This window comes from Strix aluco, chromosome 5 (genome assembly GCF_031877795.1).
Source record: "Strix aluco isolate bStrAlu1 chromosome 5, bStrAlu1.hap1, whole genome shotgun sequence".
NCBI lineage: Eukaryota > Metazoa > Chordata > Aves > Strigiformes > Strigidae > Strix > Strix aluco.
In genome coordinates, this window is record NC_133935.1 from 40889172 (window position 1) to 40913440 (window position 24269).

At 35.2% G+C, this 24269-nt stretch overlaps 1 protein-coding gene across 1 annotated transcript in view; it reads left to right on the forward strand.

Moving 5' to 3' along the window:
• The window catches only part of MGAT4C (MGAT4 family member C), a 495362-nt gene that overhangs the window by 243136 nt on the left and 227957 nt on the right, over window positions 1-24269 (forward strand). Inside the window, exon 4 of the mRNA XM_074825419.1 lies at window positions 15866-15948. The gene's annotated coding sequence lies outside the window, so the exon portion shown is untranslated. The remainder of the gene's footprint in view (window positions 1-15865; window positions 15949-24269) is intronic.

Here is a 24269-nt window from a genome sequence, read left to right on the forward strand (position 1 = left end):
AGGTAATCTGGAATTCAGTAAATAAGGTTGTAAAGTTATGTTAAAGGTGAAAGCATCTGCTTCATCAAGGTAATTCAGTAATCAAGGATCTTTTCAATGTAGAAGGGGGTAATAAGTAAATGGGGCAGTGATGAATAAGAACACATGGAGACATAAACCTATTAGACAACAAGGGATAGCAGAGACAATGTCAAAGACCAAAAGCCTCCAATTACTAATTGATGGACCATTTTAAAAGCCCAGGCACAGCTTTAGAGAAGGCCATTTGGACTTTGCAACTGATAAGAAAGAGAAAACAAGATAAACAGGAGGATTTGGGATTTTTGAGGGGGCGAGACTGCAAAATTTATTAAGGAATATTCAGGGGAAGGGGATCAGGGAGGAACAAAGAGGGTAATAGACAGACAGCGATATGGAAGGTGTCAATTGCATGTAAAACATTGCAAGTCTATACACTTGTCTGACCAAGCCCTGCATCTGACTGTCTGTCCTATCTTCTTGTTAAATCCTTTCTTAACTCTCTTTTCATGTAATCTCACCCTTTGTCCTGTGCATGTGATTTCTGTAAAGACTAAGTGTCAGCTACTGGTGAGGTGAGCATGAGTGAATTTGGTGTCAACAACTAGAGTCTGACCAGGGTGTAGGTGCCCCAGTCATGTCAACTACTGGAGCTAGTAGGGATCTGAGTGCGTGAGAGTCTTGACCACCAGCCACAGAGGAAAGAACAATGTGTGTCCTGAAAACCAGTTACTACAATGGACCAGTGTGACTGGGGCAAGTGAGGGGCTCAGCGCTGGGGGCAAGAGTGGGACTGTGGATCACATCCCATGTGTCTGGTGTTGACTGCTGGTGGGGGCAAGTGTCTTTATCTTCTCTAAATCTATGTTTGTGAAATGGGTATATGTGCAATTTGCTAGCAAACTTGAGGCAGGACTAGCTGGTGAGTAGTAGTCCCAAGGTCCAGGCAGGGGTATCAGGTGGGCAGAAGGTCCATGCTAGTATTTGAGGGGACCCACAAATGGGGAGTGCTGGTGAGATTAGTCCGTGCATGCATGTGTCTATTTGCTAGTGAGGTTAACGTTAGCCTGTGAGTAGGACACTCATGACCATGAACTGGATAAGAGGACCCAGCATCTGGGTAGGACTGTTGGACAGGCAGGGGGGCCATACTGGCACTTGAGGGATCCACAAATGTGTGTGTGTTTGTGAACCCAGGGAGTGGTACATGCATGTGTGCTTTCCCTTTCCCTAGTGAACTTCTGCCTCTGCCAGCTGAAGAGGAGGAGGGGATTTGGCTGCCTACGCTTACCTTTAGGTGAGTCCTGGTAGTGTTATATGTTGCTGCTGTTTGAAGCCAGTGCCACGTCTGTGTGTGTGGCCAACCACATCACTGTTGTGTGTGTGCATGTTTGTTTGTCTGTGTACCACACTGGGCTCCAGCAGCCAAGGAGGAGAAACCCCCAGTCCCAGTCCACAGGAGGTAGTGGCCACTTATAACATCTCTTAAGGAAGGTCTTTGTTACAATGTCACAACTGAAGGAATGGTAGAAAGAGTGAACTGAAAGTGAATGAAAAAGTTTCCTTTCAACCTGGCCACAGCACTGTCTCTGTGTTAACTCAGTCAAAGCATTTGGTTCATCACTATGTTATTTTTCATCATAATATCCGAAGTTTATATTTGCAAAGTTGTACTTATGTTTGGGTTGACAATCTGCCCTATGACATATGACCTAAGGCTTATTGGCTTTTTCTCTACATTATACTGAAGGAACAACTAAAGGATTTTTTTGATTTAAAGAAAAAAGATCATCTTTGCAAAGCACCTGTATTTTTACTTGCAGTATCACAGTATCTCATTATATTTAATGCATGTTTCACTATAGTATCGCTGTTTTGAACCATTATTCAGGCTTATTCTTTTTTTTGTTTTTAACTCTACATGTCCAGTAAGTTTTTAGACTTAAGAATTCCTTCTCTTCCACCTGGGATATGAATACAGAATTTTAAAAGTTTATTATACAGAGTTAAAACTAACAAAATTTACCTTTAAGTAATTTACAACATCATATATTTCAGAAAGAGTTGCATTTCTCACAATGTGTCAATAACGTACAGAAATATACTCATTATCTCTGAATTACTTACACATATTTTCTCTTAGTATCTGTAAATCTTTAGACAATTTTTGAGGATTTTGAGCCATTGTTTATAATATAGGAAAATCTGTATATTCCATCAGCTTGACTGAAATTCTACAAGTAAATTTGACTGGAACTGGATATCATAGATTCATAGAATCATAGAATACCAGGTTGGAAGGGACCTCAATGATCATCTGGTCCAACCTTGGCAGAAGCATGGTGTAGATAAGATGGCCAAGCACCCTGTCCAGCTGAATCTTAAAAGTGTCCAATGTTTTTGGGAAATCCACCACTTCCCTGGGGAGATTATTGCAATGGCCCATTGTTCTCATTGTGAAAAATTTTCCTTTTGTGCCAGATCCGAATCTCCCCAGCAGTAAGTAACTTGTACCTATTACCCCTTGTCTTTTCCATGTGACTCTTTATAAAAAGTCTCCATCTCCTCTGTAGCCACCCTTTAAATATCAGAACATGGTGATAAGGTCTCCCCTAAGCCTTCTTTTCTCAAGGCTGAACAAACCCATTTCTCTCAGCCTTTCCTCTATGGCAAGCTTCCCGGTCTTTTGATGGTTAAATGATCATCATCATGTCCAGAAATTTTCTGTATCCACTATATTTGCAGAATGCATCTGATTTCTGTGCAAAGATTTTTGATGGTTTTGAAAAGTACAGCCGATTCAATATGAAAATGTTAAATTTTCTCAGTGTTAAAGATTATAAAGGGACCTATATCCTCTTTAAGGCTGCAAAATTTGGACATTAGGGATCTATATACCATTAGCAAGCAGGTGTTCATTGTAGGCAGGCAATAGCCTCTGTCTGTGAAAAGAAGTACCCTCCTTTGTGAAACAGTTTGAAGACCAAATACTCTACCTCTCTCTGTTGACTAATGAGAGTCTAGGTACCTAATATTCCCATTAGGATCTGCCTGGAGTTAATTAATGAGAGACATTAAGCACAAGAGTTTGCCTAAAGAGGTGATTAACCACAGGCTGCAAGGTAGGCATTTCCTTACTTGTAAAGCAGAAGTAGTTCTCAAAAAAGTGAACAATTATATCTCTTTTTAAATCACTTCAGAGCACCTGCACAGAAAGACTTAAGAAACTCTCCTAATCTTAAATTACAGTGGGTTCAAACACACACTTCCCAGTTACTATAAAAGTATTCCAACTTAATCTGATGACTTTTTTTTTAGGAAAAGGACCCAAGATGTTATTAGTGCGCTTCATGGAAAGAGAGTTAGAGAGCTTCAGGTGGAGGAGGGATGGGAAGATGGGCTCCTATTTCCTGGGCAAATGCTCTTAACTGCAGTACTGTTAAAAACAGAAAAAATAGAGAAAACAAATAAATGCCTACCCCAAATCCTAGAATTTGTTCATCTCTTGTCTTAATTCTTTGTTTTAACCATAATTAAAAAAAATATTTTATGTTGAATTCCATACATTCCAAGTACATTTAATAGCAACTTTGAGGTCTGAATCTGAGTTTAGACACCTCTCCACTATTCTCCACCTTAAAATTTAGGGTTTTTTCTGAGTGTTTTTGGTTGTTCAGCTCACACCAATTTTCAGTTGTTTCATACATAAAAATGAAAATGAGTTTGAGAAAATTCTCTTAAATTATGTTTTGCTTCATTCATCTGCTTAGAAGCGCAAGGAACTGAAAGAAGTAATGCCTCAAACATTCATTGACATGGAAAACCTCAAGGACAAGCTGTGGTCTTTGGATTAGTCTAAGGAATGTCACCCAAGGAAGTGGGAGTGTATCAAAGGATACACCCCCCACTCCCTTGCAGTTGCATTGACAAACTCCTTAGATAAGCCTCAAAAGGGGGGAAACTGGACTGAGTGAAACCAGGTGTTTCCCCTCAAGCACAAGTACCACTAAACCTGATACTTTGTGGCTCTGTTGTGCAAGCCAGATACCATGCTTGCCTTGCTAATAACTTCACGCCTTCACCATTGAAGTGGTAACAAGAACTGATAAGAGGTGATCACCTCTGGGATGGCCGATAAGCATGAAGTCAGCAAAAATCTCTGTGAACAGAGAGAAAATCAAAGCTGGGCAGGGCCACCTGCCCCTCCTCGTCTAGTATGCTAATGAACTTATAAAATGAATTTAAAAGGGGACAGAAACTTTCCTGTGAGGTGCACCCCCACCCAAGATTACCAGACCTGAAACAATGCTGGATCCAGGGGTGGTGATCTGGATTTCTTTGACTCTCTTTCTCTCATTTCTTTTTCTTTTCTTTCTTATAGATTTATAAGAGACCACATTGCTTATTATACTTTTCCAAGTTTAAATTGTTTTCTACTACAAGTAAAACATTTTAACCAGCTGTTTGGTGTCGTTTCACCTTAATTTATCCCAAGGGCATCACAGAACCCTTGTAACTCTTTGGGCTTCTAGTCCGGATTGTGACAAGTCATCTTATTTTTTTTCCTGTTGCAACTGGAAAGGAAGATCTTTGTATGGGGAATTTTTCCGGTGTTCTATAGTACACGCAATTCATGAAGAAAATATATGCATGTAATTTATTTAGTGTTTGATCTTACCAACATTACCTGCTAACTACTAACATGATCTTAGTATTACCACTGGTGTGATAAAAGTATTGAACATGAGTAAGACTTGCAGAAGTAGCTCTTCATATTTTCTGCAATGAGTAATCTATCTTACAGCTGAGACTCATATGCTTTAGAAATAATTTTTTTTTTTTTCCCTATTCCTTGCCAGTAAATAAAAGGGTTAGGAGAATGCCAAATCATTAGGTGATATAAAGAGAACTATTTCTAACCCTTAAAAAGGGCATCTGACAAGGTATGAAGCTTTCAGCTTGATAAAGCTGTACAAGTAGGTGTTTTTCTTGAATTTTTGAGGTTAGTTCTGCTGATATTTATTAAATATGTTTGCTGACAGTTCTGGGGAAGAACAGAAAAATAGTATATTTTCATTTGTTTTATTTATTTGTAAGCTAAATATGATCTATCACTTTTTAAATATTAAAAAGAAAAGCTATTGCAAATTTAAGAAAAGGACAGATGTTTAGTTGATGGACAAAGTAAAATACTTAACATTAGGATACTTGTAGTGTCTCTAAACATATATATATATATTTTAAGCTGAACATTTGAACTGAACCTGCAAGCTTTCTTGTTATCTATAAAAGTGTAATTATTGACGTTTTTCATTCCCCTCTCTCCATATAACTGGCTGAAATAATTTCCTCAGTAGTATTTCTAAAACTACATCCTGCTTTGGCTATTGGAAATCTGAACAGAAAAGATAATGCTGTACATGGACAGACAGTACATATAGCTACATATAATCCCTGTATTATAAAAATTCCTTGCATTTTACAGGTAAGCAATAAAGAAAATATTTTTGAGTTTCAGAAAAATAAGATTTTTGTTTCAAATTTTATCATAATCTGGACAATTTCTTTCCTAACATAAACTAAGAATATTATTATTACCTAATTTGATGTAGTTCAGTAAGAATTAACTGACTGAAGTTTGTGGAGCATTTGTTTCTTACAATGTTAAGGCTTTCTAAAGATCCTCACAGATGCAGTAGAAAGCACAAAGCACCACCATTGTTCCCTTCAGGACACCAAGTCTTGCTGCAAGGATTGTGTTCTATGGAAAAGTAGATTTTTAAATGTATTGGTGGTGATGTAATAAAAGACACTTGTGGATCAGTCTTCACTCAACATTAAAATTTTAAATTATAGTAAGTTTTTGTTAAAATTCATAACTAATAAACAGGGGGGCATTAGAAATAATGAGGGATAATGGAAGCAGTGAGGAAAAAACATGTTCTGCTTTCTTTTTCTGATTGGGAAATACATAATGACCTTATTGATTCTTCTAATTTCTTTTCTCTTGTCTTCCAAAACTCATTTTAGACAAAGACAATTATCTGTATATTATTTCACATGTTCAAAACACCTTTCATTGCAAAATACTTTTCAAATGTACATAAAGCAGAATATTGATTATTGTTTAAACCTTTTCTAAAATGTAGCCACCTTTAGAATAAAATGCAAACTATACTTAACTGTTGTGCCAAAGAACATAACAGAGGGTTTGCAGACAGGAACTGAAGTAAAGTAACCTCAAGAATTTAAATAGGCAGTGTTATGTTTTTTCAAGCTATAATTTCTCTAGAGAACTACCAGAATGACATGTTGAAAAACCCCACACTGTCTATTATTTATGAGATTTTTTCCTAATATGTTACAAGAATGTAGATATTTGTGTTGTCTTGCTGAGGTCAGAAATTTTAATTTATTGGGAGGGAGTAATGTGTCTCTACTTTTGTAGATAACTGCCTAATTTTTTTCAGGAAAAGAGAACTGTCTCACATTCAGCTAACTGCATTGATATAAAACATACAGAGTTGGGTTTTTTTATTACTGAATCGCTACAAAAAGAAAATGGCTGGAGTTCAATCATGACTAGGTTTAGAGCTCTGTGGTTTTGGTTTTACCAACTGACATTTTTAAAAATTACTATCCTTATAAAAGTCTTGGTCAGTTAACATGGAATTGAAAGAAAAAAGAAAAGTAAATAGAAAACAGCAATTTTTCTTCATTGTTTTAGTATCTGGCAATAGAACTATATATGATGCTCATCATGACATTTCTTCATAAATAATGCACTGCTGATATTAAATTGAGTAGTATCAAAGGTGAAGAGTAGGAGATATATCTCACTAGTTGGATAAACCAGTTTATTTTAAAGTTACTGCATTTAGTGTGTGGATTTTGCAGTTTTCCTATCTGGTCAATCATTTATTTCTTCTTTAATGTATCTGAGGTAATTTATGTCCCTTTGTATTTAACTCATTATGAATTTAAATGATCTAGTTTTACTGTATCTGATAAGACAGTAACCAGTACATTACTTTAACGTCTGATGGTTTTGAATATGCTTTGCCTGCGCTCTCCAAATTTTGACTTTAGCCAGTATGTGTTGCCAATATTTCAATATAATTTGGATGTTCCATGCTGTTAGAAGATGAACAGAGTTCATAGCTTCTTTAGGGAGTGACCTGCAACAGAAAAGAAGAGAAAAGTCATCTTGATGAGAGTGTTTCTAGTAGTTTTTCCCCACATTTATATTTGACAGAAGATGAATCTTCACTAGCATTTTCGTTTGGAGCAGTAATGCATTTCTGAAACAAACTCCCCTAATCCTCTTCATTTGTTGTGATTGGTTTTGACTGCAAAGTGTATATAAACAAGATTCCTTTCAGATGAAAGCAAACTGGAAAAATCTACTTCAGCTGAGCACCACTTGCTTTCTTGTAGTGCAGACATGAGACTCCAAAATGGTAAGTGGGGTTGTTCCACTTACTTCAGTGCCTACCAAGCACTCATACTAGACGAAGATTTTCAAACCACTGAGAACTCTCATCACATCTGAAATGCTCTATTAGAAGACAAAACCAATTTGTACTTTAACATTTGCTGTCAACCACCAGCCCCCAGGTTTTAGAGCTCATTCTTTTGTCTTCCACAGAGATTTTGTCTTGATATTATTTCCTGTCTTCCTTGCCTTTTCCTTGACTGTTGTATTTTGTTACTGAACCGCTTTCATTTCCTTTTTTTTTTTTTTTTGCATTTTTCCTTGTTGCTTCTTTCTTTGCCAACTTCTCTATGTTGGGCTCACCAAAGGTTTGGTGTGGTTTTATCTGTGGTTTTAAGAAAAAAACATTTCACATCAGTCCACCTGTGGGCTGATGGCCTGGCCCAACCTCAGCCTGGGTCCATCCCCACAGACCTGCCCAGACATCCCAGGGCTGTATTACATACAGGTTCTGCCCACTGGTCCAGATCCTGACCCTCCTTATGGAGCTGCCCAATGCCTAGGGCTGGGGCTGCCCCAGTGCCCCCCAGCTGCCCTGTTCCTGGCTAGGGAACTGGGTCTGGCTCTGTCTGCCAGAACCTGCCCTGCTGTCCACCATGGGGTCCCTTCACTGCTCCCAGCCTGAAGGGAGCTGCTGGCCCTTGCAGCACTCTGGCACTGACTGTTTAGTCCAGATGGTCAGACTGACTCTAGTGCCTTTTAAACCTTCCCATCCAAGTGTGCATAATGCAGCTCTAGGGTCTTCATTGCCTTGACCTGCTAACCCACTTGTAATCATCACACTACTTATGAAAGTAGACCCAGTATCAGAATTGTGGTTTAAACCTTTAGGGAAAGAGTATCTAATCCTTATTGTATTAAATAAGAAGACCACTGCATAATCATGAAAGTTTGAGTAGGTATGTATGCATTACCACTTCCTCTGAGGGCACTGAAATGAGTTGGAACTGTAGATTGACATTTTTAATAAATCTGTATTATTTAAAATAGTCAGGATAAAGTGGTGGGTTTTTTTAACAGTTATTTGGTTATTACACCAACTGCATCAAAGAAACGGATATTTTATTTTACAGATAAGCCTAAGAAAAGAACTGTGCTAAGTATTGTTAGGCTAATCACCCACTTCCGTATCTTCTGCCAGAAGTAATTTCTCTCATCGTTTTAAGATTATCAAGTTTCTTGTTATAGGCTTAGACTGATTAGGCTGATCTATCTTTGAACCATGATTTTAGCAAAAATGAACAGCCCATTGTTCTGTTCTATGTCTTTTGAATTCGAACAATGAAATCGGGAGAGGAAGGCCTATATTTCATCTGCTTTCTTGTGTGAGAAATGCTACCCTTCAGTCATTCTTCCCAATTTTATATTCAGATGTGGAAGACTAAAAAAAGTGATGTGACAATAAATGCCATTCTGGCTGACCGTACAGCTTTATCTGAAGATGAAATATCTTCCTCATTAAGGTAACAGCAGTATAAGTTGCCTGAGACAGTAAGGTTATGTAGTTTAACAAATTTGCTGCTTTTTGGTTTGATTTCTTGGAATAGCTCATCTTTTTTTGGACCTTGAAACAGAGATGTTTTAAATTTATATTTGCTTTATGTGAATGAGAAATCTAGTTACTCTCACCTTCCAAACCTCTTTCTCACCTTCCAAACCTCCTTCTCACCTCTTTTAGCCCTTTGAGGATTTTACAAGATACTCACAAGGGTATCTTGTATTAAAGATTAAGGCCACAGTAATGTTTCTTAACATATACATATGCACAGATTTTTGTTGTTTTGGTCCCTGAGACAGTGAATAACATCATCATAAAGCTTAAGTTTGGACTGTTATCACACACTTCTAGTATGCTTGTCCATAATAGTCAGACCTTTGAAATTGAAATATGAGCAGCCACTTATTTCATATTAAAAACAATTTCATGAGTTAACACCCTCTTGCAGATTGTATCTTATAGTATGTAACACAACAAGCATTTTCACCTATCACTGACAGTGGCAGTGACATGCATCCATGGATTATTAGCTCATGCATGTTAATATTCAACTATCAAAGTTAACATGATGTTCTCATATAGACCTTCTCGTATAGATCCATGAAAAAAAATTAATCCAGCTCATTGGGTTTTTTTCCCAAATAAAGTACTTCTTACTGAATGTCTTGTTTATTCCTTTTCACCTACACAGAGTATAATTTCCTTCCTTCCAATCCTAGAAATATGTTTTGGAAGTTTTGTTTGTTTTGTTTTGTTTTTCAATTTTTATTTATGTTTTTCATTTATAAAATCATGTTTTTATTTTTAAAGGAAAGCTAAAGATCTTCTTTGATATGAAATGCAGTTCCTGTTAAGCAGAGGGATGTGTGACTTCCTGCAATACCTTAAATTCATGAAAGTTATATTTCATCTTGGTTTATAAATTGTTATATATTTCATACAACCCTAATCTGAAATTAATTTTTAATAGCAGAAAATGGAAAATAACTGTGATAACAAAAATATCAGACTGAATATTTATGATTGATGCTATTGCCCCAAATATAGTTAGATTTGACAATTATAAAATATTGCAGTTTCTCTAACAAATTGTTAGAACCTATGTATGTTGTGGTTCTATCGTCTTTAATTTATCCCACAAATTGTACTAAAGCTTCTTCAAATAAGGTCAAAGTGTCACCACAAAAATTAGGTTTTTAGATAATTCTGAGGCTTATGGTATTTTTTATTTCATCCTATCAGACATGTTAAAATCACTTTTTATAACCTGAAGAATTACCTCACTATATATTTAGTTGTCACTTTAATGATGATTTATTCTTCAAGTCTTAATTTTGATCTAAATAATGTTCCCCAAATGAATTTTAAGTTTGCATTAATCATTTCCTATTGTACATATTACAATTAGTCATGCTTTCAGTATTAATCACAAAAGCATATTATTGTAAATACTACTGACTATGCTTTTTTTTTTTTTATTAAAAAAATCACTTTCTTTCCTTGTAATAACACTGCTATACAAATTAGAAATGCTTCTCTACTGCATAGTGCTCAAGTAGGAACTTAAGATGTACATTCTCTGCTTTACGATTCTGCAGTTTTAGGAATGTTTTCCCTTCACTGGGACTGAAAGTGAGGTTTGCAGGTGTTTTGTCTGTCATATTTTTTTATATTACTTTTTCTCCAGGTAAATATATTGAAAAAGATAAGTAATTGTAGAACTAATATAAAATATCAGAAAGTGTGGTCTTCAAGATGTGAAGAGTCCAGTTCTCCTTACATTCACGCAGGAGATAACCATGAACAATTAACTGAAGCTAATAGAAACCAGGTCGGCAATAAGGAAAAGATGGGTTGAATATGGAGTTGTGGGTAATGTGGAGGGAGAATTCTGTGCAAATTCAATGAAATTTTGACTTTAAAGTAGAATATATGCTTTTGAAACTAGAATTATTTTTACAGTGACTTCAGCATTTTTGTTTGAAAATGTTTTCCGAGTTTGGAAATAATTAAAAGATACTTCTGGCACCCTCAGATAAGAGACACCATACCTGTTACTAATGTCTGAGGTCATGTAATGCTTATTATTACCCACTTATATCTTATATATGTTGCTATTTCAATTCCTCAAGTATGTGAAATCAGCTGTAAATGAACAACAGGAAGTTTGGTTTATAAAGTCAGAGAGAAATTATAAAAGCAGATAAAAGTTTTTTATGCAGCAAGGAGACAAGTAAAAGGTCCAAATTTTTTGATAGACTAAAGTTCTTTAGACAGAAAGGGAAAATTACTTACATTTCCTTTATGCAACACAATAATTCAAATTTTAAATCTGATCTAATTTCCACTTTAATTAATTATTTTCTCTGTGTAAGAACTATACGTGGTACTATGAGTTAAATAAGAGACAATATTTTAAGGGCAGGTTTACATGACTGAACAGACCTTGTTATAAGTTGGAGCAGCCAGGGCTGCCACATGCTGGAGACAGGTGGTTCCAGGTGGCTCCAACTGACCTGCCACAGGGCACAACTGAGCCCCTCAGACAAGATCATAGCAGCTCTGGAAAAATACATTTAAGAAAGGACAAAATGCCACAGAGAGTGGAGTGGGGAAAAAAAGTGTGAGAAACAGCCCTGTGAACACCAAGGTGAGAGAAGGAGGGAGAGGAGGTGCTCCAGGCACCGGAGCTGAGATTCCCCGGCAGCCTGTGGGAGACAGCCATGGTGGAGTAGATATCCACACTGCAGCCCATGGAGGACCCCATGCCAGAGCAGAGGAAAAGTGTGAGGAGGACAGAGCAGCAGAGAGAAGCTATTGTGCTGATCCCCCACTCCCCTTCCCTCCTGCACCACTTGGGTGTGTGGAGTGGATAGGCGGTTTGGGAATGACGGAGTGAAATTGAGCCTGGGAAAAAGTGGAATGGGGGGGAAGGTATTTTAGGTTTTGCCTTTGTTTCTCACCATCATACTCTATTTTTAATTGACAATACATTAAATTAATTTTCCCCAAGTTGATTCTGTTTTGCCCATGATGGTAATGGATGAGTGACCTCCCTATCTTTACTTTGACCTATGAGCTTTTCCATCTTATTTTCTCCCCCCATTCTGTTGAGGAAGGGGAGTGAGAGAGCAGGTGGGTGGTCATCTGGCAGACATCCAAGGTCAACCCATCAGATAAGTATTGGACCATAAGACTATATTGGATATAATTTATGTAATTATTGTAACATGGTTCTCTAAGTGCCTATAATACACAGTCTGAGTATTTTTACTGAACTGGTGATATACATAGAAATTCTAAAATGTGCTTATTTATATTTAGCACCTCCAGTCTTCTAAGACATCTGTTTTAAAGCATTATGCCTAATTGTTCAATGTTAGGCTGTGGTATGCACTGAAGCACACTGAATACCTCTGATATGCTGAGCTGCTGAAGTTGGATGTGCCAGGTATAGGTGTGGCTTCTGGTCACGAGAAAAACTGTCTCACAGCAGGCAGTGCTAATGGGGAAGGGTGACTTACATGTCTATTATCAAAATGTAATTCTATTATTAAAAGGCTAGCTGAGTGTGTTATGTTTTTATTATGACCTTTGCCAGTAACTAATTTTTTACTTTACTTTTTACTTACTTATCTGGGGGTAAGCTTGAGAATAAGAGGAGCTGAGGACCCTCCTTTCATAAACATTTGCATGGAGACAACTTAGTCTGCTGCAAGACCCATGCAGCTATGACACTGCTGCTGAGAATTCTTCTAATAGGTGTTTTCTTCACTGTAAACTATGTGTCATAAACACATTGAATTTAATTGGAAAAGTTCCAGTTCATGTTTCTAAGCATTCATTTCATCTTTACCTATCAAGGTCTATAGTGAAGCTGAGAGTCTTGCTATAAATCAATTGTGCATTGATTCTTGAACCAGTTAATTGAGAAGTTGATTTTTCAGCCAATGATCAGAGTTGCATATCTCTTTTCTGTGTGCTGCAACCTAGGAAAATGTTTGTCATGGATTATTAGCTAAAGCTGTACATCACCTATTCAAAGGCATTAATTGATCTACATTGAGCCACAAATGAGCTAAATAATAGTACTAAATGTGAAAAGTGTCAAGTTATTGGCAAATGAAAAAAAAAAAGGCTCTCATTAAAATATTTATAACCATATTTAAAATGCTTTAACTGATTTTATAGCTGGGTTTTTATGGCCAATATGAGTAGATTATCATTTGTATGATTTTATGCATTCTGAGTTTTTTTAGTATTTTTACAGTTTATTGACTTGCTGTTAAGTGTTTTAAGAAATTCTGTGTGTGAAATCTCCTTTGGCAAAAAATAGAACTTCTTTCCTTCATTGATTTTGATTAATACCATTTTTTTCTAATTATTCTAGAGATGCAAATTCTTTCTATTTCGTATGTTATGTCTTTTATATTTATCTCTGGTTAGATCTGGTTACTCTACACATAGCTTTTACAGTAACCTCAGATGATTATACAACACTTTTCTTCACCCTGTACCATTTTAGATATCACTTATCAAGACTTACTTTCTTTGAAACTGTTTTCGTTCCCATAAATGTCTTTACTTATGCTGCTAGTGTTCTTTTTATTTCCTTTTTCTTCTGAAGTCCGTTCAATATGTTAGTCTCACTGCTTTCATTGTATATATCCTTTGCTTCTTTTTCCTCCACACCTTCACTGAGCATGATGGTGGAACCAGATCCCATGGCAGCTCTCCTCACTGCTACTTGCTCTTTTTCATCACGTTCTCTTTCCAAGTACAAACCTCACCTGCTTCTCAGTTCTTTGCTGTGTATAGTTCCCATTTTGCTGACTATCTTTGAAAAAGGTGTCTTGTCTGCTGTTTTCTTATCTTCTGATGACTCAAGATTTAAGGGGAAGTGTCAGTAAAGTTCTCTGGCAGTGATGTTACATGTTATTTATTCTCATTGGTCAAATTAAAGAGCAATTAGGGCATATTAGCTTAATCTATATTAGCAAGTAGTGGGGCCCAAAGAGATTAGCATCAGACACCTCCAAAGCATATAATAGTACTTGCAATGACTGGGGTAAGTGTGCATATTCTGCAGATGAGGAAGCAGTATGCCATACATAGTCATGTTAATGATGACAGGAAAAAGAGAGGAATAGTACTCCCTCTCTTCTTCCACATCCTGTTGGAATTAATCATATACATACCTATGAATTCATATACATATAAATATATAGAGATAGAAAAATAGAGATATAGACATAGATACAGATATGCATATAATAAATAATTCCTGCAGGAAAATCTCCTACTTTTATTAGTGTGGAATGCTCCCAAACTATTTCTTAGCATCGTACAATTGATCTTGTCTGTATAATGGAAGAAGGCATGTTATGTGAAAAATTTGGAGAAGTATAATCTTTTTAAGGGATATATAAGTATCTGTATATATATGTATATGTACAAGCACAAACAAATATATATATTTATAATCTACCTTTTTTTAAACACATTCTAGTCTACTCAACATAAAATGTGCACTGTCAAAACACATTCATGACACTCAAGGGTAAATAAGTTTCATGATGAATATTTTAGTTTTAGAATACCAAAATGTCTGCAGTACATTTCTAAGAACTTTTAAGCATACATTACAAAATCGTTTTATTCAAGTATATTTCCTAAAAAGGATCAGTTCTACATAAAAACAAAAGAAAAAAACAGATCTCTTAAGATATTGCATCTGAGATAAAGGCACTGAAAGCAACGTGCATTTGCAAAAAGGACTTTTAGAACTAGATAGGCCTAATCAATCTGCATAGTGCTATCAGTGATTGTAGAGTCTAAGGCACTTCATTTGTTCATAACCATTATTTCAGCAATCACTAACAGTAATAGTCACTCTGATTAAATTATTTCTTATCCTTTCTGGCTTTTCCAAAAGTTCCATTCAGATTGTACAGAAGTTGAAGTATATACATATAAAATCAAGGCAACAAGTCATAAACAGTTTGGCAGATAATTAGCATGCATCCATTTCTACTGTTTTAATTTTGAGACAAATGAATTCAGTTTCTCTCTGCAAAATTAGCTGTTTTGCCTAAAATAATTTAAGGCAGTATTTCAAATTTTAAAAGAAATCATTATACATTGTTTGCTATTATTATTATGTTCTTAATGTGAAATAGATAAAAATAGAATGATGACATATACTTCCTTAGACACTGTCCTTAACTACCAGTCATAACAATACAGAACAACACAGGTGTATGTTCAAAACAGAACATACATCATCTTTCATCCAAGTTTACCATGTTAAACACCTAACTCAGTCTTGAATACATGTATGAAATCTAAAAATGAAAATCAGAAAAAATAATCCCAAGTTTCTAAACATGATGTTATTTATCTCATCCAAAAACATATTGCATTGGTATCTGCATGTGTGGGGACTAGATGGAAAAATTAGTCATATACAGATTAAAAATAAAAGCTATTTAGCCCACCAAGGTCAATCCACCACAATTATTCTCGCTTGAATCCTATATGTTAATATACAATCTGGAGAATGCAAAATGTTGATAGGGCTATATATCTATTTAAAATCATTGGTATTTGACCCTAACAATGTTTAACGGGTGACTTGCTCTAGAATATTTTTTATATATGTGCATCATAATAATAACCTGATGTTGACAACAGACAGTCTTTTGTCAGTTGTCAAAATTATATCTGAATGGACATGTATGCAGAAGTTATAATTTTTTAATTATTTTATTTCTTGCGCATACTGAATATGTATACATGTAAAGATTAACATTTTGACAGAATAAGAAGCTAAAATCCTGTCTTCTTTGTTTTAGCAGGAATTTGCATTTTGGATTTTCTAATCAGACACCCAACCTATTCTTTGACCTGATAAGAGTATTACTGGACATTGTGAAAGGTAATTCAAGTTCACCTTATTGCTACCACTGATTGTGAAAAATTAAAACCATAAATTTCCAGGATTAAATTAACATAAGCAAAACTCTGGGCTTTCATCTTGACATTTATAGCATTGCAAACCTTGTCTTTATTAAAGGAAGCAAGAAGACATTGTATTTTCTGTTTATTTTTAATTGAGCATCATACTGAAGTGATTTAGTCTTTAGTAAAACAGCCATTCGTACATGCACTAGAAGAGCCTCATATAAGCCATATATTATTTTATGAATATTTTAAATTGTTTGTGATTGACATGGATGCTTTTTAAAAGAGAGGCTACTTATTAGTTATGCATATTTACAGTGGTTCCCAAGATAAATAAAACTTTCTAATATGCATATTATAACAGATATTTCAATATTTCTTAGTTTTATTTGGTTTCAGAGATATGTAAAACTTCTAAATCTTTTTTTAACATTCTTAATGTTTTTTCAAAAGTAGTGGCAGCTATTAAGATAAATTTGCTGAGATGTGGGCTCTCATCTCTGTCTAGTGCTCAGTAAACTTCTTTGTGTTTGGCAGCTTCTCCCCCTGAAACAGCCTCATTTTATAGCCCTGCTGTTATGTTCTTGACCTTTGCCATGGCTACAACTCTGGGGCATTTGAGCTGTCAGATGAAAAAAGTGGAAAGAGAAAGAGGCTGGTGAAAGTTGTAGAAGGTAAAAAGCTTTATAATGCGCTGATGAATTTCCTGCCATCAGATAGTTTTCACTTCACCTCCATTGCTGTCACATTTCCTTAAATAATAGGGAGACTTTTCCACTAATGGACAATGGAGGCTGTTTGCCTAATGAGAACTTGCAGAAGCAGCCTGCCATGTGTCTTTATCTTTTAAACTGAGGTGAAACAAGCTTTCCTGGCTACAGATAAGTGGCTAAGAAGCAGTCCTATTCAGATGTACCTGTCAGTAATTTATCTGGGTTTTTTGTATTCATATATACTATTCTGTGTGCAGTAGAGCATTAAATTGCTTTCCACTGGGAGCAGGTCACATTCAGGGGTCATCAGAACCATGCTACTGGATGGAACATGCTTGATTCATACAGGCTGTTTCTATCAAGATCTTGGCAGGTCAAATCTCTATCTAATTAGAGATTTTAGGCTAGAACTTTTTTTTTTTTTTTTCTGGAGAAGATGATTATTATTTAATATAATGTAGATAACTATCATTCTGTGAAGAGTATATGTGTAGTTTCCATAAGACCAAATGAATGGTTACTGATTACTGTGTCAAGATTCATAATAAGTCCTTCAATCTCTGTTAGTAAAGATTTTTGTCATAATTATTATATATTAAACATAGATTAAATTTCTTGTTTTGTCACTAGATCCTCTCTGGGCTTCAGAGAAGGGTGCTGTTGGACAACAGAGATAAATCTCAGGCTTATTTTTGTGGAAATTTATTCAAGCCTAAAACTGTCCTAAAATTTTCCTGAGTTCCTAATCCTGAAAGTAAATAATGTTGCAATTTTAAAATAATGCATTTTTTCTAAAAGTCTACCAGCATGTTATCAGTAGATGAAGGGCACATTAACTCGAACTATATTTTTGTTGCAACTTAATTTCTTTCTCCTAGTGTGGGTATTAGAAAGATGTTTTGGTACATTTTGCTTCCATTTCCCAACTTGTGATATTGAATTAATGCAATAAAAGACATGTAAACTGTAACATAAAAGCAATAGTTCTGGTATATTAAAAAATTTTACTCACAGTCTTTATAGCTGCAAAATATGTCCAGAAATCAATTCATTATTTTCAGTTGAAAAGTGAATATTCTATACCGGGATGAAGCATAAACCAAATGCAATTACTTTCTTTCCACTCTACAAGAACAGTTTATTGTAGACCAAATGGAAAACTTTACACTGCATGGATTAAGAATTATTCCCATCTCTCCTTCCCCTCATTTCCACTGCTAAATGATATTTTTATGATATTAGTAATTACTAAGGCTTTATAAAAGACAGCTTATTATATCAATCATGTAGAATTCACAGTATTTAAATGAAAAATCCTCCACACATTCTAATCCGTAAATTAAACAATGAACTTCAACCTTGCATGTATATCTAATTAGCAGTGGTGACAAATACAATACATACATTTAAAAGCATTTATAGAGACATAATTCTTCTTAAAATTCTTCTTAAATTCTTAAAATTCATAATTCTTCTATTTCAAGAACACAAAACTTAAACTTATGTCTAGTTAAACATTATTGCAAGTCAACCATGAGTTTCAAATACTGAACAGAAAATGGCATCACAGGAAAACCCAACATTTTTCCTCCTTTATAAATGTAAAATATTCTGTGTCAGTTGACTTTTGAGCATGAAATGTTAAAGATGTTAATCTTACTGAATGCTAAAAAAAATCTGTACCCAGTAATTCATACAATATTTTTCCTCTTTAGATGAAAATATTTTTAGTTAACATTTTGATGTGCATTTTTAATCTGTGAAGTGTCACCTAATACCATTGGTGTTCTTTCAATGCTTGTGTCATTAATTCAATTTTTTTATATATATTATTAGTTAAATTTTCTTATCCCAGCAGTGTTCATTTCTAGGTAATGCATGGAAAAAAAAAATAAAATTAGGCACAAGGACAGTTAATCTATTGTAACTATATTACTACTTAAGGAAGAAAATGTGCATGATTTTCTTAGCTCTTTAGAACATCAGTAGTAGTCTAGGAAACTACAGTTTTGAGTCCTAGTTATATAAATTCATGCTTCACTGATTGATTTCCATTTTCTTCTTGTGGTCCGTAAACCATCAGAAAGAAGATGGGCTGTCTGGTAATTGCACAGCAATATTTCCATTTTGTTTATTTCTTTAAGCCTGATATTTTCATTTTTCTTTAAAGGAAAGAAAGAGATGAACATATAAACCTCCTGCTGAACGAAGTAGAATTGCTTCTTCCTAGTTCCATGTTTAAAAACTACTTTAATTCTTTCTTTTCTGAAGTGCTCTTGTTTTGTTGGCCTCTAGTGACAAGCCTATATATACCCTGCTGTAAAGCTTTTTTAATATTCTCTAATATACCTGGCTATCTTTTGTAAACATATAAAAAAATATTGTTTTCCTTAAATGTGAAACTGAAATGGTCAGCCAGTTAAAACAATATTGAATCATATCAGAATATAATTAGAAATTGTCATGTAAATACATTGAAACTTTGATAAAAGCCTAAAGTAAATCCTTTGTCATGATAACAGAAATGAGAGGCAATCTGAATATCCAAATAAGGTTTATTTGCAGATTTAGACTGATACTGTCCTCCACGCTGACTAGAAAGACAGGAATTAGTAGTCAGGATCTGTGATGACACATTTTTTTCCATTCATATTTCCACATACTGAGGTTACTTACAGGGATGCAACAATATGAAGATCTTTGCATTTTCCTAGAAAAGTCATGTTGTCACAGAATAAAAATCTGCCATATAAATGTTTCCTACAAGTTTTGGGTTTTTAGTTTTATAATCTTGTAAAAATATAACTGAATATTATAATTTCATCTTAGAAGAATTTGCAAGAATCTGCAGCTTTCTGAGAATTCAGTGGCATCCTTACTCCCTGATTTAAATACAAGGTCTGCTTTACAAACATTCATCACTTCTCTGTAAAACTTTATATAGATCTCTGTTACCTGGAAATCTACAAGAATCTGATGAAAGAGGTTTTCTGGAAATCAGAACTTTGTGCTTAAGGTAGTAAATTTATTCCCCTTTAAATCTTTCATTAGTCCTTCAATCTTCTCTTCTACTATTCCCCCTCCTTTTTCTGTGATATTTCTGAATCTTTTTTGTTTCAAAGAAGCAAAAGAAAAAGGCCATGCTTACCAGCACTCATGGATGTGAAAAACCCTCATGCTATGGTCAATGCATTGTTGACGTAATTCGGCAGTCTGTCAGAAACATAGCAGTCTCTCCTCCCATTCACCTTAATAGATACATTAACTGAAGCTGTTATGTTGCTATATTGTTTTTTCTTTAATTTTAATAGCTTACATACAGTTTTGATTTTTCTGGAACTGTGGCCATTGTTTGCAACTGTAAGAAAAATCTTATTTATGGAATAGGAGTTATACCATCCTATATTAATTATATATAGGCTAAGTGCTTTACGAGATTTATTGCTTATCACCCCACAAGACTGACCCTTCAAATGTAAAACTACTGTTCCAGTAATGCACAGGACATTATAAACGTGAGAAAGGCAGAGACATTTTGCCAGATCCAGGTTTCTCATTAAATACACAGTGACACTATTATACCAGCTAATTGGTTTGTACAGCATTATTCTAACATAAAATAACAGACATAAAGCTTCTGTGAACTGTGACTTTTGTATTACCCTGTTAGTTGCAAATAAGATTGCTGACCATAACTGCTGGCCTTTTCTCTAGCAAGTATCACTGCTGTATCCTATAAGATTTAATTACAAATTGACTAGTTCAGCTTTATACAATGCCTTGGAGACCAGGGTTTTGGCATGGCAATAAAGGCAGCTTAAAAAAATTTTCTCCCCTCCCTTTGATCTGAAAATCAGGATTTGTATAGACAAAAATATGTTGTGCAAACTCTGTCAGTTTAAGAATTCTCTGAAGAATTCTTCATGTACCCAGTGTTTGTTTATTGCATTGTCAGGTGTGCATAAATCATTATTCCAGTAAGTAAAAGCTGAGTACTGGAGGCCATTGTTGAACATTTTATTCTATATATCTGCCTAAATAAGGATTACTGTATTCAGCATCTGAGAGCACAGTGATTTTTTTTTTTTTTTTAGTGAACCTCCTGAAACTTGGCAGAAAATTGGAGAGTCTGGGCCTAAGGTGAAAAATGAAGAAAATGTCTGTGCCTGAACTCATTAATTATTAACTACTATCGATATTAATGCAAACAACACAGCAATGCACATCACTAGCTGACAGGCTATGGATATGTTGAAGACAGATAGTAAAAACAAAGCACAAAAGTTACACTTCCTGACTCTTCTGAACTTAGATCTAGAGAAAAAGTATATAAATCTAATGGGCTACTGTGAATGCCAGAATTATGTTTTAATAATGTACATATATCTCAATTCAATACCACCTTTTGCATGACTTACAGCCATGCAGTTGTCTTTAAAATATACCATTTAGTGACTACTTATTCTGTGACTGTCTCTGAGCTAACATATTTATTTTCTATTGCAGTGTAGTTAACATTTCTTATTTTGAAGTTTACGTTGTAAAAATATTATGAATTGTTGTATGTTTAACTATTCTATAACATATTGGTAAATTACTGCCTCATTTAACTGATCTTTAACTACATGCCACTGTAAGAAGAACTTCATTCTATTGCTGCTCTATGCAAACTGAACCGCAGAAATCTTCTCTTAGAAAGCTCTTAAGGTTTTTTTTCAAAAATCCCTCTCTTATCTGAGACACAGGTTACATCTCAGAGTCCAGATGAACTGAATTAAAACTGTAGTAAAGTGTATTAAACCAAAATGAAATTTCACTTTCTTAAGGAGTGCAATGTTAAATAGGAAACAGGGATTCACTACTGTCACGTATGTCTATTAGAGGAAATTTTTAATATTCTTATTAGAAAGGAAGATGAAAAACGAGATATTTTGAACATGCATAAGATTTGTTAAGCCAGATCCTTTGTTAAAATTAAACTTTACAGATCTGATGCCAGCTCCAGAAATCATATGGAAGTAGTTTGGAATCAGAACAGTAGGACTGGCTTTTGAGTGCCAGCAGTACTTAAGAAGTTTCTTTACAGCTGAGAATGTACAAGTTAATTTCTCAGCAATGAGATTCCATGGTTGTGATGTTTGGAGCAAATAACTGAATCTGTTGGTTTTCTGTTTTAACCCTCTCATTACACTCCTCTCTCCATGTCTGAGGAGTGGAAAAGGGACAACGTGATAAAGCTTTGATAAGTCTGGTTTTATTATACTATCTTTAAGCTTACTACATTTGTATATCAAATATTTTAAAAGGTAACAATATTTTTGAATTAGCTTACAGAAAGTAAGCTGGAAAGTTTTATTTCTTTATAAATTCTTATTTTTCTTAATAAACAGAAAACGTGAATCAGCCTAGTGTGGAAAAACTCTGTATGTTAAATAACATCTTTCATTTTAGATGGCTTAAACTCCTTTTTAAGTGCTTCAGCAGTTTGTATGAAATTATTATGACTAAATAAGAAAAACAGGAAACCAAATTCTTTTGGGGACCATTAGTCACATGATATATTTCACTAAGAATAAGTGTTGTTACACTTATGCAGTGTGCAACTTCTACTGGGCGATCATTTTCAAGACATCAGCCTTACTTTCTATAAGTAAAAATGACTCTGAGACTGCTGTAATGCCATTTCTGAATTAAAATTCGCTTGTATTTCTGCCACCATAGCTACAACATGTTCCTTTTTACACTCATATTATAAGAATGCAGGTTCATAAACAGGATAAATAGTCTGATTGGTTTCTTTTTAAAGATGATATTTTTAGTATTCTCAGCATAAGCAGCAGTGGTGGAATTGGGGTTTTTTTGTTTTGTTTTCCAATGAAGTGTTCTCTGTAGGATGCCAGATACCATCAATTCTCTCATAAATCATTGAACATTTGAAAAAAGCTCTTTTAATATTTCACAGGATGAGCAGAGTTGTTTATTCTTTTTTAGTGATTCTTGAAGTAGATTTGATAGTTGTAAAGTAAGGGGAATGATTAAGTTCTGTTGAAGTCTGTGGGAAATTTGCTTTTAATCCCATGGTGTCTGAATTTCACCATAAATGTTTAAATTCACATTACTACTTAAAAATAAAGAGGAGAAGGGGAAGTTAAGTTTAAGTTCCTTTCCCTTTTGGCTTCACATACACATCCTTTGGAAGTACTTAGTAACTGACACTGCTGGTGGAATATGAGCTGAGATCTCTTTCTTTACTCGAATTTAATAACTGTAGATACATCAAAAATATTTGTCTTTTTACTTTGAACTTGGTACAGAATATAAGATTTTTTTGCTTTAGAACTGTTTATATGTTTTAGATTGGACATCAGCTTCTCTAACGTGAGTCATTCCTGTGGGCCTGCAGTTCTTCATGAACTGCTCCAGTGTGAGTCCTTTCCACAGTCTTTCAGGAACAAATTGTTCCAGCATGGGTTCGCCATGGGCCACAGCTCCTGTCAGGAGCCTGCTCCTGCCTGGGCATTCCATGAGCTGCAGCTTCCTTTGGGGCGTATCCACCTGCTGTAGCATGGGATACTCCACAGGCTACAGTGTGTATATCTGCTCTACCATGGTCATCTACAGGCTGCAGGTGGACAACCTGCCCCACCATGGTCTTCTCCACAGGTGTTCTGGCACCTGGACATCTCCCCACCCTCCTTCTCTGACTTTGGTGTCTGCAGGGTTGTTTCTTATGTTTTTCTTGCTCCTCGCTCTCTCAGCTTCTGCACAGTGTTTTTTACCCTTCCTTAAATATAGTATCACAGAGGCACCACCAGCATCACTGATTGGATCAGCTTTGGCCAGTGGTGGGTCCTTTTTCAAGCCAGCTGGAACAGGGCAGCCACTGGTCTCTTCTCACAGAGGCCTCCCCTGCAGACACTCCGACTAACGAAATTTTGTCACATAAACCCAATAAAATGACATAGAGTACTTGGCTAATTTGTAAGTGTAAAGTCAAAAAACGTATTTAGGAGGTCAGTTTGGTCAAAGTCAACAATGTTTTTCCTGTCTTCAAGTCATTAGAATTTTGGTGAGACACTATAAATACTCTCTGGTGCTCAGTTTATTCATGGTTATGATTATTACTTAGGTTTATTACGCTAAATATTGCCCTGATATTTAACCACACATCCATCTATTGGTGTCATTTTTTACTAGTCATGGCAACCAAAGGGATCTAAACTAAACTAGTTATAATCTTCTATATCTATCTTTGACTTCTGTAACTGTCTTTCAGTTATAGTGTTCTCTAAGCACAGAACTGTGCTTCTTCATAAGGATTGATAATTTGGCCTAGACTGACTTTTGTTACCATTAATTTTATTAACATTGAGTACTCATGCTACCAGCCCTGCTTAACTCTTGAAGTATAGTGATAAATCTTTCTGAGTTGATTTTTCACCTCTTGACATTGTTCTTTAGGCAGCATTTGAAAGTGTTTGTTTTCTCTGTTATTTAAATCTACATATTCACGTATAGAGCAAGAATGTTTGAAGTTTAACCTCATAAAGTTCAGCTGGGGGAAGTTCAAAGTCCTGCAGCT